General features: G+C 47.1%; 1 long non-coding RNA gene across 4 annotated transcripts in view; it reads left to right on the forward strand.

The window, feature by feature from the left end:
* LOC145643370 (uncharacterized) overlaps positions 1-18,903 on the forward strand; it is a 41,889-nt gene extending 22,986 nt beyond the window's left edge. The window contains exons 3-5 of one of the 4 annotated variants that reach the window (XR_014119471.1): positions 4,645-4,802; positions 18,109-18,196; positions 18,399-18,903. This is a non-coding gene — a long non-coding RNA (uncharacterized LOC145643370). Of the gene's footprint in view, positions 1-4,644; positions 4,803-5,987; positions 6,266-9,405; positions 9,773-18,108 lie in introns of those variants that run through there. The other 3 variants (XR_014119470.1, XR_014119472.1, XR_014119473.1) reach the window with 3 other exon arrangements.
* Positions 18,904-19,634: the final 731 nt, after the last annotated feature.

The following is a 19,634-nucleotide window of genomic DNA, read 5'->3' on the forward strand; positions in this document are numbered from 1 at the left end:
ACACTAGTCAACATACATTGTCAAATTGTTACTTCATATTCTGGTATGTAGTTGCCAACCACCAGAATAACAGCTAACTTTTACCACGTTTACATTTACTCATTCCCAGTATGGGTAATGTTACAAATCATGTGAGTAGACATTCATAGATTTATTGTTTAACAGTATAAAACAATAATACAGCAAAGAATCTATGTACAAAACTAATAACAAATAATAATGTAAATAAACAATAATGTAAATAATAATAATAATATAAATAAAATAACAAATGAAAAAAATGCCATAAACATGTCTGTCTGAAATATGGGGGAAATGTGTTGACATTTGCATTGAACATGGACTGGGAATTTATAGTACTAATCTGCTTACATTCTTTGCTTTGGGGTTCATTTTGCTGTTTGTGCTGGTAACGCCAGAGCTACAAGTGTGGTTTTTGTGACCACGTGATTGTAAGGGTATGTTTCTGATTACTCGCTCCTCTGCACATTCACTCTCACGCGCATTTTCATCCCACAGCTTTTGTCATATTTGGTGCTCCATATGGCGATGGCGCGCGCTGGCGTGTCTAGCCCCGTGCATGACAGCCGGGTCCCTTTCAGCGCAGCCGCTCTGTTGTCCTCTGCGCCGTGTCCCCTGGTGTCCTCTTCGGGGCGATAGCTCATAAATGCCGACTGTGAAATTAGAAACCGTTTGTCAAAGCGCCGTCGTAAACGTTTTATTTGGCGACAGATTTCATCGCAAGATGCGGTGCAGCGTCTCCGGGGACGGCGCTGTTGTAAATCTCACACACGTAGAAATGTCTTCGCTCGTAAAGAAGCACAGCGGTTTCCCTGAGAGTGACCTTGGTGTTCTCAGCAGAGGACACCACTTGGGGTACGACCTTTGTCCCGATGCGCTCTCCATGGGTCTGTAACGGAGCTGCTGTCTGCCCCTCGGGCCACCGTGAATCTGGGGCCTCCGGTAATGTTGGCATGTGTGGGTCACATTTACCGTTTGTAGTGTTACAGCAACTAAACTTTGACTGTGTGGAGATGGGCGGACCGGCACAAGGGCCTTCTGCGCTCTTCCCTGCTATGTGATATCATACCGAGCATGTGCTGAATTTTTCACAGATAAAGCCACGTTTTAACCTTCACTTCTGGGTGAATTTTTGTAACACCACGACCTCAACTTACCTCGTGATGGTGAGACAAACTTCACACCCACATCGGTATTTTATGGACAGAAACAGGATTCCCAGAGCAAGCACTCCGAGGTCGGAGGATAATAAGGAAGTGATTCCGTTCCAGAATTGTTTTATGCTTCTGTCAGCACCGGCCTCCAGATTCTGCTATTTCCTGTAAAGTGATATTCCAGTATCTCCTCTCATATGACTGGCGAAAAAAACCCCTGTTTCTCCTTGGAAAATTTAAAGGAAAAAAACCCTCAAAAGAAACAGCCTTGCTTATTAGAGCATGCCTTGTTTTTACTTAACTTTACTGCCTTTATTTATGGACACATCTCGGAATCATAAATGACCCCTGCAATAGTGTAACCGACTGCCACAGATCTTTGCGCCGTGTCTAAGTGTGGGTGGAGAACGGGAAGGCTTCTGAACGCCTTGGTGCTGTTGTCTTCCTGTTTGGGAGCTTGCAGAGTTAACGAACGTTTCGTTAAAACAGTGTTATGTGAAACGGCTGTCACATCATCCCTCAAAATACCGTTCTCTTGAATACCGCTGCGCGTCAGGCCGGTCTGAAGCACACCGAGCTGACTCTAATCCCAGATATCTGCAATGCAGAAGGGTGGATGGCACCTAGAGAGCACTCCCTCATGGACCCCTGCCACCTCTGTGAGCGGCAGCTGCGGGCACGTGGCGGCTCGTTAAGTGGACTGGTTACCGGACCTGATAGACCGAACCTGTACAACCGCAGAGAGAGGCACACTCTTCTCCCCTATAGCCCCTTCCTCCCAGTCTCGTTCTTTCTGCCTCGTTTTCTTAGCTTTCTGTCATTCCCTGTTTCTCTCTCTCCCTCCATCTCCTTCCGTCGTATCCCCCCCTCCACTCCCCCTTTCCCACCGCCACGCAGCACAGCCGGCCTGCTCGTGGCCTGCCGAGCGAAGCAAAAAACTGTAATTATCGAACGTGTATTTCAGCATTAGTTTTCCTCTCGACTGCTCTCGGCTGAAGGAGCTGAGTGTTGATGCGGAGGAGCGGGGGGTGGGCCCCGGGGGAGGGGGCGGGACCCGGGAAAGGGGCGGGGCGGAGGGTTCCTCGTCTTTTGGTGCCCTGGACCCGCTGATGCACTGATTGATAGAGGCAAACAAGGCTCAGCCCTGATTGCTGTGACTTATGAATAAATGCATTCAAATCGGGATGAATGCGAGATTTCTACCGTGGCAGCGCTCTCACGCTAATTCCAGCAGCCTCGGCTAAGTGAGGAGGATTAATGATAAATGGGGGCTAGTGGAGGGAGCAGCTCGGAGCCCGCGGGAGCCGGATCAGAGCCGGGCCCAATCGTCTGGAGGGAAGGGACAGCGGCACAGTGCAAGGCTGACCGCACACGCCCTGACCACACACGCCGCTACACACACCCACGCCCTGACCGCACATGCCCTGACTGCACACTCCCTGACCACACACGCACACACTGACCGCACACACACACTCTGACCACACACGCCCTGACCGCACACACCCTGACCGCACACGCCGATACATACACGCCCTGACCGCACACTCCCTGACTGCACACGCCCTGACCACATACGCTCTGCACACACACGCCCTGACCGCACACTCCCTGACCACACACGCCCTGACCGCACACGCCGCTACACACACACATGCCCTGACCGCACACGCTCTGACTGCACACACGTCCTGACCGCATGCGCCGCTACGCACACACACACACCCTGACCGCACACACCGCTACACACACACACACACATGCCTTCACCTAACACACCGCTGCACACACACGCCCTGACCATGCACAGCGCTACATACACACACACACACACACACACACACCCTGTCTGCATACACTGTTACACACACACCCTGACCGCACACATCAATATGCATACACGCCTTCACCTCACACACATACACACCCAGACCGCTCACACCGCTGCACACGCACCCTTACCGCACACAACACTACACACACCCTGATTGCACATACCGCTGCACACACACGCCCTGACCGCACACACTGCTACACACATGCCCTGATCACACATGCTGCTACAATTACACTCTGCCACACACACACACACACACACTGCTACACACACAGGCCCTGAATGAACACGTCGCTACACACGCGCACCACTACAAACACACGTCACTACACATACTCCCTGACTGCACACAATGCTACATACACACACCCACCCACACACACACACACACACACACGCCCTGCCTACATACACCCCTACACACCCTGCTACACACACACACGCCACTACACACACACCCTGACCACACACACTGCTAGACATACACGCTGTCACACACATCAGCCTGCACACACACTTGACCAACTTGGTGGAGACGCGGCAGAGAGACCACCGGCTGCTTTCAGACAGAAGAATTATGACCGCGTAAAAAGTAACAGCAACAGTCGTCTTTGTGTTCCCGTCACCGGCCCGGCGGTTGTGCTTAAACGGCCTGTGATGAACTGCCAGCACTGGGCTTTAGTTACTCTGGGCCATTTCTACAGCTACGCCTCGTTTTTGCCCAGAATGATAGCGTGGGATAGCTTTCCTAACGCGCAATGCCCAAGTTCATCCTTTATAGATGGGAGACATTACCGCATCATTATCGCTGGTCCAGTGCCTCTATATGGCTGGTTATTAACAAACATTAGAAAGCCGAAAATCTTAAAGTAGACGTGTTAAGTCTGGGTAATAAACCGTGCCATTTGCTATGCCAAACCGTATCCTGTCGACTGCAAGCTACACAGAGACCTGTCAATCAGAGATTCATCTTAGGTTGTACTTTTTTGTGGTTGAACGATGTCAGTTTGAATTTGAACCAGTCATATCTCATCTTAACAACACTTCCTGTGGATAATTGGCATCGTGGCATTTACAGCATGGCGGCAGTTGTATCAGTGAACAGGCAGACTAAACCCAAGCGAAAACATGTCCGCCTGCACAGCCTCTCACATGCACATTTTAATTAGGGGGAGATTCAGTGAGAGACAGAGAGACAGAGAAAGAGAGAGAGAGAGAGAGAGAGAGAGAGAGAGAGAGACAGTCAGAGAGAGTTTAATCCTAATTTTCTTTTCACAAACTATAACGTTTAATCTATTTTTTTTTTTACTGTATTATTATCATTGCATTATTATTGTATTATTATTGTATTGTTGTTCTTTGATACATTCATACTCTGTAAACCAAACTTTGGCGATACAAATGCAACATTATTTCTCATACCAGTAATTATTGAATTGAATTGGCAAAGTCAGAGAGAGAGAGAGAGAGAGAGAGAGAGAGATTGCGAGAAAGGGGGATAAGAGAGAAAGCGAGAAAGCCTTTATACTGCACCCTCAGCATCTGTCATGCTAGTTAAATAAAATGAGCCATTTGGTGTTTAACACTGCACTGTTTTGTCCCGTTCTTTCCCGTTTTGTCCTGGCCTTGCAGCGGTGCAGTCTCTGAACAGTCTGAACGACCAGATCGCCCACTTCATGGTGACCGGGCCCAAGACACTGAGCCGCGAAGAGAACGCCTTTTTGCCCAGCGAGAGGGACACCCTGAGCCAGTCCATGGCCCTGATGAGACACCTGCTCCTGGATGCCCAGGTACAGGCACAACCCGCGCACTTCAGCCATGCTGTATGTTCATGTTACACAAACCTGAACACATTTTGGAGGGTTAAAGGTTTTCGGTCACTTTTGGAATCATTTCACAGTTGCACAGCAGGAGCAGAACATTTTAATAGGGTGCTGTCAGATTCTCATTTTGAAGGTGTGTGTGTGTGTGTGTGTGTGTGTGTGTGTGTGTGTGTGTGTGTGTGTGTGTGTGTGTGTGTGTGTGTGTGTGTGCGCGCTCGCGAGCTACACAGGCCGTTCTGCATTCTGCAGTAGCACACACCTCATTGTCATTCATTCACACGGGCTGATGAGCAGATCAGAATATGATGACTCATTCCTAATGATTTGCTGTGGGCAGGACCCTCACAAGACCTCAGGCCGTGCAGGTCCACCCCCCCCCCCCATCTCATCCCTTAATCACGCCGCTCGGGGTTCCACTGCCATTGTGAGAAGCTCCTTGGATGGCCCAAGGGCCCAGATGTTAGGAGTCAGAATTATAATCTTTCGGCTCCCACGGGGCTTGGAGGTCAGAGGTCAACGGGTACGCGAGTGTCTTTACGCGTTGTGATTTGAATAATTGAATGTCACGTCCTTCAAAAGAGACGTATGAATGATTTGACTGAGCTGTTAATAAAGCCGTCGGATACGCTGCATTGCTGTTTGGGAGGGGTATGGCCTTGGGTCCAGCCATCCAAGTTCTGTAGCTGAACAAAGCAGCGAGCGCACTACTGCAGGACATTCCACAGGAAACGGCCCACTGCCGGCGTAGGGGCGGAGTCGCTGTGTTGCTTCGTGCTGATTGGCTGAATCATCCCCTACCCCAGGATGCGAGCGAACGGAAAACATTTGTCGGCCGTACAATAGCAGCCGCCGGCCCTTTCCTGGCTATGTCAGGCTCCCTGCCATCTAAATGGGCTGTTTATGTGCAGAAGGACCAGGCCACTGCAGCGCAGAGCAGTGCTCAGCCAGGAGGGGGTGCCAGAGCTCCCTCAGGTCACATTGCTGGGGTCTTTCTTTCATGAACACCCATCTTCCTATTGTGGTTTTTTTTTTTGGGGGGGGGGGGTGTTTTTTGTTCGGCCACGGAGCACAGTGATGTATCGGCCTAATCAATTAGACACATCACGGACTTCCCGTGATTGATCGCCGATGCCTTTGTCTCTGTTTTTCCAGGAGCTCTTTTCCTGACTCGCACTGTCATTGATTAAAGGCAGAGTAATTGAGAGAAAGGCTGCCACCTCCCTGCTACGAAGCCACAGCCAGCTGCGCGCCCGCCACGCGGCCGGGTCATTAGCCTGCAGTCACTCTCCCTTCTCCGAAAGTGCACGTCCGGATGACGTCCGGACGAGGGGGGGAATTTAGGAATAAGCACGGGAGATCAGATGTGCGGAATGTGCCAAACTCCTGAGATGAGCGCGGAAAACATCCGTAATAAAAATGCGCTTCGTTGACCAAGTCTGTGTCATTGACTCCTGCTGGATATGCCAAGACTCCTGATGAATATCCTGGCCATGGGGGACAAGAAAGCTATTGAGTTCATGTTTTTTGCTTCTTTTATTAATGACCACTGCATGCCATATTGTATTACAGATGTTGAGTTATATGGCTGAAATGGCTATTTTTACTCTATGGCTAAAAAGGCTTAGAAAAAAAAGTTTGAACTCATTCTGCGTATAGTTCTCATATGTTCCAGGGTCTGATAAAGGAAAGAAATCCAGTAACACTTGTGTTTTAACAAAAGAAAAACGGGGTCATTTTTTTTGTCCAATTCATATAGAGTTATTACGAGAAAAATGGACAATTCAGAGTCCATCCTTGTGGCAGCAGCTGCGGTGATGTTCTCTTCTGTCTTTACTTTGGACGATGAGGACGTAATGTCCATCTGGGCTTGGACCTGAGTCCCCCACACCATCACTACCAGCAACACACACGCGCATACACACATGCACACAGGAGACCCCAACACTTGGAGACCTGGGGGGGGCTGGGTGATTGGCTAGAGGTGTAAACACACACATACACACAGGCACACATACACATACATTCACACACACGCACATACACGCACACACATACACACGCACACAGACAGGCGCGCTGTGGTCACAAAGAACGTCACCCTATCACCATTACACTCCTCTACAGGCTAGTCTCAGAACGTCCCCCTTCCTCAGGCTTGACCTGCGTGCCCCTTGACTCTCTCCTGTGGGCCTTATTGTGCCTTGTCATAGCAGTATGTTGGAAAGCAGAACCTATTTTCCCAACCTTCAGAAATATGAATGTTCTTGCCTTTAAATCTGTGCACAGTGTTGCATGTTCAGAGACCCGTGTGACGCGTTGTTCTTTTTGGTGCCAAATCTGATTTTCCGCCTCTAAGTCATTCTGCCATTAAGTAATTTTTCTGCTAAGCCATTTTGAATTTTTCAGTCAATTAGGGTGCAAATGTGGAGGCAAAGTGCCCCTGTGTCTTCTGCTTTTGTTCCTTAATTGCACTTCCTGACACCATCGACAGCCTTTTAGAACAGGAGCCAACGGAGTTCCTTACCAATGCACAGAAATCCTGGCAGGCGTGGTATTACACGCAAACCTGCACGTACATAACGAAATGCAGGCGTGTGTGCGCGCCCGCTTTTACTCCTGCAAATGTGGGAATTTACAGCCTATAAAATTGCCCATTTTCCGTGTCACAGTATATAGACGTGTGTCACAGGAGAGTTCAAAATGTGAAGTTTCATGTAACATTCCCTGTAAACGACTTTACGACAGTGAATGAATAAAAAACTCATCTTTCTCCAGATTTCTTTAAAAAAAAGATCTTCTAGAATATTTGACCATCCAACAAATCAAACATGAAAACTTCTCATATGTAACAGACATAAAATAAAGGTACTAATGTGCCTGTTTTTTTCCATCGTTGCACATTTCTTCTCCATTTTTAATATGGTCTTTGTTATGTGCAAACTATTATCAACATCACACAGCAACATGTTTCGAAAACCTTCTCTAATATTTAGAAACCATTTCTCAACATTGCGAAAAAGAATCAGGAAGCTTTTGACATGCCGATTTTTCCAGCCAGAGACTGGAAATCTTGAAAATTAATTGGGATCGATCTTTCCATGCTTTTCTTTGAGCGAGAGCCAAAAATTGATTGATTTGTCATTTACAGATGAATTATGTATGTATTTCTTTCTAGGAGACGGGATAAATCAAATGTGTTTATGTGAAGAAGGGTGTATATATGTATTCCTCCATATCTGTGTGTGTGTGTGTGTGTGTGTGTGTGTGTGCGCACACGCGTATCTGTATTAGTGTGATTGTGAGTGCGTTTGAGAGTCTCTGCATCTGTGTGTGCATATCTGTATGCGCACTCGTGTGTGTGTGTGAGTGTGCGTATTTGTATATGTGTGTGTGTGTGTGCATACTATGTATATGTGTGTGTATATGTGTTTTTGTGTGTGTGTGTGTGTGTTTGTTTGTGTATATGTGTCTGTCTGTGTGTGTGTGTCTGTGTGTGTGAGTGTGTGTATGTATGAATGTATGTCTGTGTGTGTATGTATGTGTCTGTGTGTGCACACTGTGTGTGTGTGTGTGTGTGTGTGAGCGTGTGTGTGTGTGAGCGTGTGTCTCTATTGTATCTAAGGGCTCTTCTGTGCTTATGAAGCTGGGAGCCCTCATAGCGTAATGTGACCAGTATGGTACAGCTCTGCTTATTGGCTGTGACAGGCCAGTCTGGCCCCACCCTTCATTTACATAAGCACTTTGATCTTTTATTAAACATGCCCTTAGTCATCACACAGTAAAAAAAAAAAAAAGGCTACATTACCCTTGCTTAAAAGCATAGCATAACTCTGTGCAGTCTTTTAAAGTAAATTCTTAACAACTAAGTCTGCTGTGTTTTTATTCCAGTTTTACATGATAATTGGACGAACTAGCACTTATTAAGATGTCCTTAAATTAATCCAAACACTGGACTCACCTCACTAGCTACAAAGCAGAACACTCGGTAGGTGCTGGAGAATTTGGCTCCTGACCCACTTTGCTTCCATCTGTGGGTTCCTCAAGCATCACTCCACTACCACCATAGGCCACAAGCTCCTGGTACATAGAGGAGAAGCAGCCCTGCGCCCTCAGTAGTAGACCTTCAAAGACTTTGAGACGATACTTTAGAGACAATGAATGGTGAGAATTCAGAGCTTAAGTCCTTGATGATCAAATATTGCCCAGCGGGAACAAATTATTTAAGAAAGAAACGGACGTTTTTTTTAATGCTGGGAAATGCTTTAGTCTCACAGGATAGATGCTCTCAGCCCTCAGGTGTCATGCAAATACTGTAGTAGAAGTTTTTATATATATATTCTGATTTAATCATCTACTTTTTCATATATAATCTGCCTCCTACTACTAATTCAGAAGCACTTTGCTTGCACAGCTGATGAAGGACCTCTGTCTGAAACTTTGTCTGTACTTTGACTACCTTTATATATATATATATATGTGTGTGTGTGTGTGTGTGTGTGTGTGTGTGTGTGTGTGTGTGTGTGTGTGTGTGTGTGTGTGTGTGTGTGTGTGTGTGTTGCTGGTGTCACAGCTCACAGTGCTTCAGTAAGGACACAGAAGTCACAGAGGAGGGGAACCCCAGTGCACAGGACCCTCACTGACCAGCAGGGGGCATGGAAGAGCAAACACATGACACGAGGAAACACTGAACCCCAATTTTTATGTATTTTTTGAGTGAGGATGAGGTATTATTGGTCTACTGAAGTCGATTATATTTTGTGTGCTAGGAAATATAGTTTCATAGAGTCCGAGTCATGCTAATTTATTCCATTATATTATGGAGTTTTGGCAGAATTGCTTCGTTAATTAATTATTGACCAATCAGGATTGAATGGGGCGCGGGTAAGCCAAGCGCCTGTGATTAAATGGACTGTAAGGTTGGACTATTGATTCAGTGGGGCTTGAATTTCATCTGGACTGTATGTAGGTTGTATGTGGCGTATCCTGGCCAGGAGGTGCCTTTTTCCTGAGTGAGCCCACACAGTGTGAAGCACGTACGAGGCTACACCTGCTTGAAGTTGGGCGGGGTCTTGCCTAAATGGACCTTTGTTGCACAGCAGTTGGATTTCATCTTAATTTAATTTGTAATCTGAGTCCTTAGTTCTTATCAGACAGAGCATAATCCCTTTCAAGTTTTGTTGTAGTGGTGTTATTCTTACTGAGGTGTCATTTCAGACCAGGTCGTGTTACATGGCGTTTCCATCAGACGCACAGAGCATTTTCTCATGTATAAACACCAGCAGGTGTGTCCAGTTCACACTGACATGCAGCTGTGGGTAAGAGCTTGGCACTTAAAAATTGTTTGGCAGAGACTGGAAAATCCAGCAAGTCTCGAGACTTCTGAAACAACTCAAATCAGTTCTTCTGTGGAGATTAGAAATGTGCCAGACAATATAGATTGTTCATCGTTTATCTAATCACACTGAGGGAGTAACGATACAGTAATTAACATTTTAAGAAGGTGCAGATAATCATGGCAGAGAGGAAGCCTCCAGGCAAGGCAGGCAACTGCTTGGGGGCCCCAGGACAGTCTGGGGCCCCCGAGGGCAGTGGGGGGCCCCCGAGGGCAGTGGCAATGTGCAGTTTGCAATGACAGTGTGAAACCTGAATTCCCCAAGGGAGCTTCGTCTGACTCCACTCACTCCCAGTGCAAGTAGTGTGCAGGATTGTTTAATAGTGACATTGTTTATAACGTGATGGTGAGGAGCACTGGTTGGAGGGGCCGCTGTGAGCTTTTGCCTGGGGCCTCCAACATACACTAGAATGGCCAGTGAGTGTAGTTTCAGATTATGGTTTCTGCATTCTTATTGCAACCACACGAGATGCACTTTAAAGGTGCAGACATAGTTCATATCATTATAACAATCTCATGTTATCACGCAGAACTAAAGAAACATTGCCTTTATCTTGTAAGGTTTGCATAACATTCAAGTAATGGCACACATTAGCAGGAGTGTTGTCGAGTGTCCTGGTTTCAAACAGTGAAACTATTCAAGATTACAGATAAAGGCAGGGCCTCGTATTCGAGCGTCTACCTTGGAACGGCACCGGTAATTACACTAGTGTCAGGGAAGACCAAGAGCCAAGGCACTGGTGGATTTTTCATACGTGCACACTTTTGCTGTGCTGTTCACCTCAATTTTACAGAGTTCGCGGATACTTAAAGGCATATATCTCCCCACTCGTCTGTCTGAACCGCTGTGCAGTAACCCAAGGTTGAAGCTTAAATGGTTTGTAACAGATTGTTTACAACCCCCCCCAAAAAAAGTGAAGCTCTGGACCAACTGTGTCCACTGCCCTGTTTAGTGATAATTGCTTTTGTTGGGCTTCAGATAACAGACTTCATCTTCAGCACTTTTTAACTGAATGAAACGCTTTGCATTTATTTGCAAACATCTTGGTTCGCTGTATTGTTCACTCCACAGGAATCTGATGTTAATCGTTAACGAAGACTATCTCCTTCGGCCTTTCTAACATGTCTCACTCAGAAATGCTCATTGCAGTGAAATCTTTCCTCTTTAACTGGATCTGTTGTCCTTCCCTTCCTCCACGTCTTTTTCCAGCTGCCTAGGCGTCAGTCCGAGCGGGAGACCGCGGGAAACCGCGGGAGACCGTGGGTTCCTGCCATCTCTTTCCAAAAGCGAAACACATGTTTAATCAGCACCAGGCCGTGCCGCTCTCGTGACCCCCGTAGTAAAATCCAGGCGTTGCGCGCTGTCCATTTTTTCTCCAGGAGCGCGCGGGGTGGGGGTGGGGGGGTTGCGGGGCCATATTCCCCGCCATCTGATTCCCGCCAGATGCAATCTGTTCCGAGGACCCATGCGGGCGGCGCCTCTCACCTGGCCTGGAAGCTACGCGCAGAGGATGGCTAGAGGATTGGCAGCGGTTATGATCCGACGCTCTGCTTTTTCACCGAAAACTGGGGACAGGAGAGAATGTATGAAACTTTTAACACTAAATTGAATGCAAGGAGACTTTGAACTGCATGGGATTTGCATGGCTAATTAATGATATGCAGGTCCCGAGCTTTGAAGCCACACGATGCGGAGAGGTGTTAGATAACTAGATCATGCTAATAGGCTTCCTGCTGCATTAGAGCACTCAGAATTCCCCTGTCCGCTGGGAGAGTCACCCGTGAGGTGGACATCGTTAAACTCATCCTCACACACTACAGCGGGTATCGACTCTGGCACGGAGAGATTTAGGGATTCGTCACCTGGACGTTTTCCCCCCTTCCCTGGTTTAGCCAACCAGTTGTAACTTCTTGGGCGGTGTAATGGCTGAGCTGTGACACTGCACTACGAACCCATTAAACATTCCAGATTGCCGCGGTCGTATAGACTGATTTGTAAGTTCAGGCTTCCATTTTTCCATTTCATATTCATCAGGCGCTCTGTTTTGGTCTATCTTTTCATTCTTTCATCTGTTTTGTAGCGCGGAGGCTGGCCATAGCGCAGCGCACCCACCAACGCGGGCCTGCGGCTTTTCCCCCATTGCTTCAGGTGACGGTACGTCAGCAGTGATTGAACCCGACTGTGACTATGACTCGGTGCCCTACTGCAGAGCACCTGACCCGCGGTGACGCTTTTCCGCTGGGTTATGGCGAACCGCTTTGGCCCAAAGCGACCGATAAACCACTGACAAACTCCGTTTGAGAAATGCACTAATAACGTCCATCACCCTCGGCCTATGGCTCCTCGTAGGCTCCCATCGTGGACGACTGTGGGCCGCGGGGAGGCACAGAGCAGAGCTGTGTTAAGTGTAATGGGCACCAGCAGCAGGTAGTCGCCCCTCCGGGCTCTGCTCACGCTGCTCTCTTTCGTCTTCTCTCTGCTGCGCGTCGGAGCTGAGACGATGAGTGGGATATGGCTGATGTGTTTGGTCATTTCAGACGCTTGGGCAAGGATGAGGAATGTCATTTTAAAAAACTGCCCTGCTAAAAAGTCAGACTTGCGGACGTTTTCCAGGGCCAGCGAGGGGATCGATGTTCCCGCGATCAGCCGTGCTGTGGTCTGAGAAGAGCTGGTATCCTGGGCTGAGGCTGTTGGGTGAGTCTGCCTTCCCTTTCTCTGCTCATGTGGGAGCAGGTTATCCAGAATATGCGTTAGATCTCAGGATTTGGCTGCACGGGTTCCCTGCGGGTATATATCAGGATGTAGACAGGCATCCTACCAGTCCGCCGTACAGTTTCTTCATACACGTCGGAATCCGTTGGCACAGCCCCAGGCAGTAAAGCAAGGCCACGCTGTTACATTCCTCTTGTCCTGCTTCGCTGTTGCGATGCCCTTCCAGTGTTTGGAAATGTGCAGTATTCCATATGCGCCATCCCTAAACAAGGCTCTCCGCAAATCCAACCGATCTTTCGACTCCTTTCTCATGCATGGATCATTCGTTGGTCTCGCGGTGACGCAGAACTTCCGGCTTGCCTCTACTCTGTGCTCCGAGTTTTGATTAGGGTACTTTCCCAAGACCGGATATGGTCAGGGGCGCCTGCAGAGTCGTGCTGCTCACCTTCGCCATCCCTGCTCAGGGTTCTGAAGCCGTGCACATGCGCTTATCTTTGTGGGACACCCGCTCCCAGGCATTTATATTTATATTCACAGCGGTTGGCAGAGACTCTTACCCACAACGAATTAGAGGAGTGCCCTGTTGTGTCCTTGGACAGCTAATCCGTTTGCTAGTGCAAATATGCCAGAGTTTAAGGATGGCATCACCCCAAAGTCCTGTCAGAGACCGGAACCCAGAAACACACGGAGAGCGCAGATGTCTAACACAAATATGTAACACAAATGTGTAACATTCCTGCAGGAAACCAGTAAGCCAGTGTAGCGTCAGTGCTGACAGACAAGCATGTGGCCATTCTCATTTTCTTTAAAAGTATTTCTTTCCTTTAGAAGTGGTGTTTTCTTCACTGTAACATTCACATTCGCTCTCTAACGGAGTGAAACCCCCACTGGCATTATGGCTGGTGTGTTGCCGTTGGTCAAATAAACGGAGCCCCCCCCCCCCCCCCCCCAGTTCTTGTAGATATGGACCCTATAAACCGAATCAATTGTTAACTTGTGCTCCACAGCGCTCCCCTGTGGATGCACAGTGAGATTCCTTTTATGGCACAGAGAACCTGTCTAGACTCCTCACGCCCCTCTCATTAAATGAATATATAATGAAAACCGCATATGCAGTAATCCAATTACCCTCCGTAAGTCCAAGGACACGGGATCCTGGGTACAAGGACCCGCGCTCCCAAGACCACCAATAACACAAATGTGTTATTATTTTAAATTAATGAATCTTGACTGTTTTGGAAATTATTGATTTTCTGACTGGGTTTACGCAATCTCATTGCACTTGACCTTCTGTCCTGCAGAGACTAATGTCTCTGAGAAAATGAAATCAGACAGATGCTTACCTTAAGACTGGCTTGAGATAAAGCAGACTCCTAAATTCCAACTAAAACACGGGCACAGACGGAACACACAGCAGGTGTCACAGCGGAGTGGTTAATGCAAGCAGCTGCGTAGATGTGTGAGAAGTCTGGTCAGGTTCCTTCACTGTGGCTCAATTAGTATTTGAAATCCCACCTCTAGTGCAAGGGAAGGAATCATCACTGTGGGAAGATGACCCCCGAGACACTCATCCTCCACATTCACATCTACTCTCTGTTCACACTCATCATCCACATTCACATCTACTCTCTGTTCACACTCATACTACACATTCACATCTACTCTCTGTTCACACTCATCCTCCACATTCACATCTACTCTGTTCACACTCATCCTCCACATTCACATATACTCTGTTCACACTCATCCTAGACATTCACATCTACTCTCTGTTCACACTCATCCTACACATTCACATCTACTCTCTGTTCACAGTCATCCTCCACATTCACATCTACTCTCTGTTCACACTCATCCTACACATTCACATCTACTCTCTGTTCACACTCATCCTACACATTCACATCTACTCTCTGTTCATACTCATCCTCCACATTCACATCTACTCTCTGTTCACACTCATCCTCCACATTCACATATACTCTCTGTTCACACTCATCCTCCACATTCACATCTACTCTCTGTTCACACTCATCCTACACATTCACATCTACTCTCTGTTCACACTCATCCTACACATTCACATCTACTCTCTGTTCACACTCATCCTCCACATTCACATATACTCTCTGTTCACACTCATCCTCCACATTCACATCTACTCTCTGTTCACACTCATCCTACACATTCACATCTACTCTCTGTTCACACTCATCCTCCACATTCACATCTACTCTCTGTTCACACTCATCCTCCACATTCACATATACTCTCTGTTCACACTCATCCTCCACATTCACATATACTCTCTGTTCACACTCATCCTCCACATTCACATCTACTCTGTTCACACTCATCCTCCACATTCACATCTACTCTCTGTTCACACTCATCCTACACATTCACATCTACTCTCTGTTCACACTCATCCTCCACATTCACATATACTCTCTGTTCACACTCATCCTCCACATTCACATCTACTCTCTGTTCACACGCATCCTCCACATTCACATCTACTCTCTGTTCACACTCATCCTCCACATTCACATCTACTCTCTGTTCACACTCATCCTACACATTCACATCTACTCTCTGTTCACACTCATCCTAGACATTCACATCTACTCTCTCTCTGTTCACACTCATCCTCCACATTCACATATACTCTCTGTTCACACTCATCCTCCACATTCACATCTACTCTCTGTTCACACTCATCCTCCACATTCACATCTACTCTCTGTTCACACTCATCCTACACATTCACATCTACTCTCTGTTCACACTCATCCTCCACATTCACATATACTCTCTGTTCACACTCATCCTCCACATTCACATCTACTCTCTGTTCACACTCATCCTCCACATTCACATCTACTCTCTGTTCACACTCATCCTACACATTCACATCTACTCTCTGTTCACACTCATCCTCCACATTCACATATACTCTCTGTTCACACTCATCCTCCACATTCACATCTACTCTCTGTTCACACTCATCCTCCACATTCACATATACTCTCTGTTCACACTCATCCTCCACATTCACATCTACTCTCTGTTCACACTCATCCTCCACATTCACATCTACTCTCTGTTCACACTCATCCTACACATTCACATCTACTCTCTGTTCACACTCATCCTCCACATTCACATATACTCTCTGTTCACACTCATCCTCCACATTCACATCTACTCTCTGTTCACACTCATCCTCCACATTCACATCTACTCTCTGTTCACACTCATCCTACACATTCACATCTACTCTCTGTTCACACCCATCCTCCACATCTCCCTCTCTGTTCACACCCATCCGTGCACCGTTTTCCAGATTACGCTGTCAGCTGTCATGCTTGGTGGGATGTCCTGAAGCACTGAGGATGCGTTTCTACTTCTGCAGATGGCACCAAGGACTGCACACATGTCCCCGTCAAAACTGGCTTGAAAATGCCATGGATTTATTGTGCTATTCTGATATTTACATTTACTTCTCAACTTGAGTAGTGTTGTGAGCACCTGTGAGCCTTTATTCAGAGCTCTGCAGAGACCATGACATCGTTACATTTCCTGGTCACCTTTTTTCTTAATTTCACTGTAGATGATCGGATGTTAGGTCATCTTGAGAAATGTGATGGGATCTGTTTGATGGTCGTGCATGTCATCAGTCTGTTTTTATTTACCAACTTCTTTCCACACAAGCTGCTTTGAGACACACTTGCTTATCTGATAAATAAGCAATGGATTGTTATAAATCAAGTAAGCAGGTGTCCTGGCGACGGCCTTTAGATGGATCGCTTCTGGAGAACGCGGATGCAGCGCCGCGCCAGTCGCTTCCCATTAAGGGAAAAGAAGGGGGATTATGGCTAATATCCTGCCAGATCCAGTGCTAAATAATTGGCATTCATCATCCCCTCTGAGCTCTGGCAGGTGTATTCGGTGATCTCGGCTTCTAAACATCACATACAGGCGGCCTCAGACGAACAGGAGGGCGAAGGGAAACGAGGGGGCCGTCGTTCTGAGCCGTTACGGCGAGTGACTGTTCGAGGCAACAGCTGGACACATGGGCCTCCTCTGTGAGAGCACAGGCCTCCGTTTTTGTGCCAATCTGTAATTAGTTTCGCTTTTCACTCCGTACCTTTCCATGTGCCAAAAGCAAAAAAAAAAGCTGTCATTCAGTACCAGGCCGCTGCTAAACACATCACTCAGAATCTGCTTGGCAACTTAGGATTTTTCGGCGTGTGGAAGACCTCAGTCCTCCAGATCTGTAATGCGCGACACCTGCCGTCAATGCGCCACTTTGCACTGCCACGGGTTTGTTGGCTCGGTCGTGTGTGCAGGGTAGAGTCAGCAAAGACTGCAGAGCCAGACCGTGAGATTCTTCTTTGGTCGTACGTCTGCAGACGAACATATCACACATCAGGAGAGCTCCTCACAGAACATAGTCCATTACACAATAGTAATGACTTTGCTCATAACATTCTGGAAAATGTAATCACTCATTAATTAGTTTACTGTTAATTTGGTTAAGTAGTTCTCTGTGGGCCGTTCTAAGGAAGAAGCAGCCACTCACCGTAAATACCGTAAGTAGTTCTCTCTGGGCCGTTCTAAGACTCACCGTAAATACCGTAAACCATCTGATTAGATGTTCTGACAGATTGCTGACTGAGTTTACAACAGTGGAAAGTGTTTTCAGTGCCTGTATTCAGCTCATGCTTCACTCCTCGCATACACATTTCTCACACTCTCATGCACTGGTCACATGCCCAATTCAAACATATCAGTAAAGCAACTAATGGCATGCTAATTAAGTTAGATGTGATTAAAAGAAGTGTAACTGTAATGCATTATTCTAGTGGTAAGTTTCTCAGCACTAAATCTATTGCGAATTCTTTTGTGTAGTATATGATTTTAAATATTTGGGAAAAACACGTTTGAGTTTGTGTGTATGTTGAAAACTTTAATCTTTAATTGCTTATGTAGAAAACCCACCTAAGTGTGGTGCTGCTTTATCAGGAAGGGATGTGTGTGTGTGTGTGTGTGTGTGTGTGTGTGTGTGTGTGTGTGTGTGTGTGTGTGTGTGTGTGTGTGTGTGCGCATACATGCGTGCGTGCACGACCACGCACATCACTCCGGTGTCCTCTGGATCTGATCAGTATTCCGAGCTACACTGAACATGGACACTGAGAGGAAAGGACGTCAGTAAGTGGCTCATCACCCCTGCCACTCTCACACTCTCAACAGGTAACTGGCCGGGGCTGTGGGCGGGGCTTTCCAGATAGCTTTAGTGCTCTGGCTGTGCCGTAGACACCTTGTAGCCAAAGCAAGCCAACTACACGTGGCATGTGTTTTCTGAGCACTCCCGACCCCAGCCCGGCATGTACCTGTGCACTGGGTGTTAATTGCTTACACTGGCACTCTTTTCAATCTAATCATGTCTCGCCAGCAGGGTGTTACAACACTACTGCAGTGTCTCTTTCATAAGTGCTACCGTTCAAAGGAGGCCAAACAAAGAGAACCGTGAGGAAATCAATTAAACATCACAGGCTGAACTGAGTGGGAGACCGAGCGAACACGGCGCGTCAACATCCTCGTACCGCACGTACCGTCCACGACACGGGGTCGCCAATCAACAGGAACTCTGCACAGGGATCCTTACCAGCGGCACAAGGCGCCTTAAACATGGCTGTAGGCGGACACTACTGCCTGACACGGTGAGCTACGATTGGACTTGGCAGTTACGCTGAGCGGCCAGTGGGAGGCAGTAGCGAGAGAGAGGAGGCGTGACTGAAGAACAGGCAATGTGCAGCGGTGCAGCTGTAGGCCTGCAGCCAGCTGCACCGCCTAGCCGCCCATCCACACAAAAATGACTCCAACGCCCCCACCCTGAAGGGGCCACTCTGAAAAGGTCACCTCTACAGGCAAAAATGGCTGAACTGGTTTTTACCAGCCAAACCAGTAAGTAATATGCGTAGTAAGAAGTACCTCTACACCTCAGACAAGCAGAGCTGCATTTTCATCTGTGTTATTTAATTATTAATGGGCCCGAGTTTCTGTCTATAAATTGTGAGATTTTGAAGTCAGCCACTTGTTCATTAAACATATATGTTACCTGCCTTAACTTTGCTCTATCCCATAATGTCACTGTCTTCACCCTCTCTAAATCACAGATTTTTATTTCATTATATGATCATGTATCATTTATATATCATATATCATCATTTCCTTGTTGACGTTTAAAGTTATTCACAATCTATACGTACAGTTATTATTATTAAGCTCACCTCACACACAAAGCTTGGTCTGTTTTCAGCAAAATATAGTACATGTTTTCTGTCTTTAGAAGGCTCTCTTAAACATACCAGACAAAGCTCTGTTCCACTGAATAAACTTTCATATTTTTGTGGTTAAAGAGCTGTCACTAGAGTTCGTTTTAGTTCCACCGGCAGTCTTTCTCTCTACGATTTGCTCTCTCTCCGGTTAGCGCTACCGTCTCATTCATTCCTCTCAGCTGAATCCTGCTTCACTTCTGCTTCTTTGATTCCTGTTTGATCTGTTTCTGTCTAGGTGAATTTAATTGCGACGGAGGCATGGCCTCCTTAACGAGGAACACTCACCTCCGTGTCTGTAAAGTTTAAACGTGGTGTTGGCCGTCTCCTTCGGAATCGCGTTCCTGGAGTAC

Source organism: Electrophorus electricus, chromosome 22 (genome assembly GCF_041902795.1).
Source record: "Electrophorus electricus isolate QZ-2024a chromosome 22, ASM4190279v1, whole genome shotgun sequence".
Lineage (NCBI taxonomy): Eukaryota > Metazoa > Chordata > Actinopteri > Gymnotiformes > Gymnotidae > Electrophorus > Electrophorus electricus.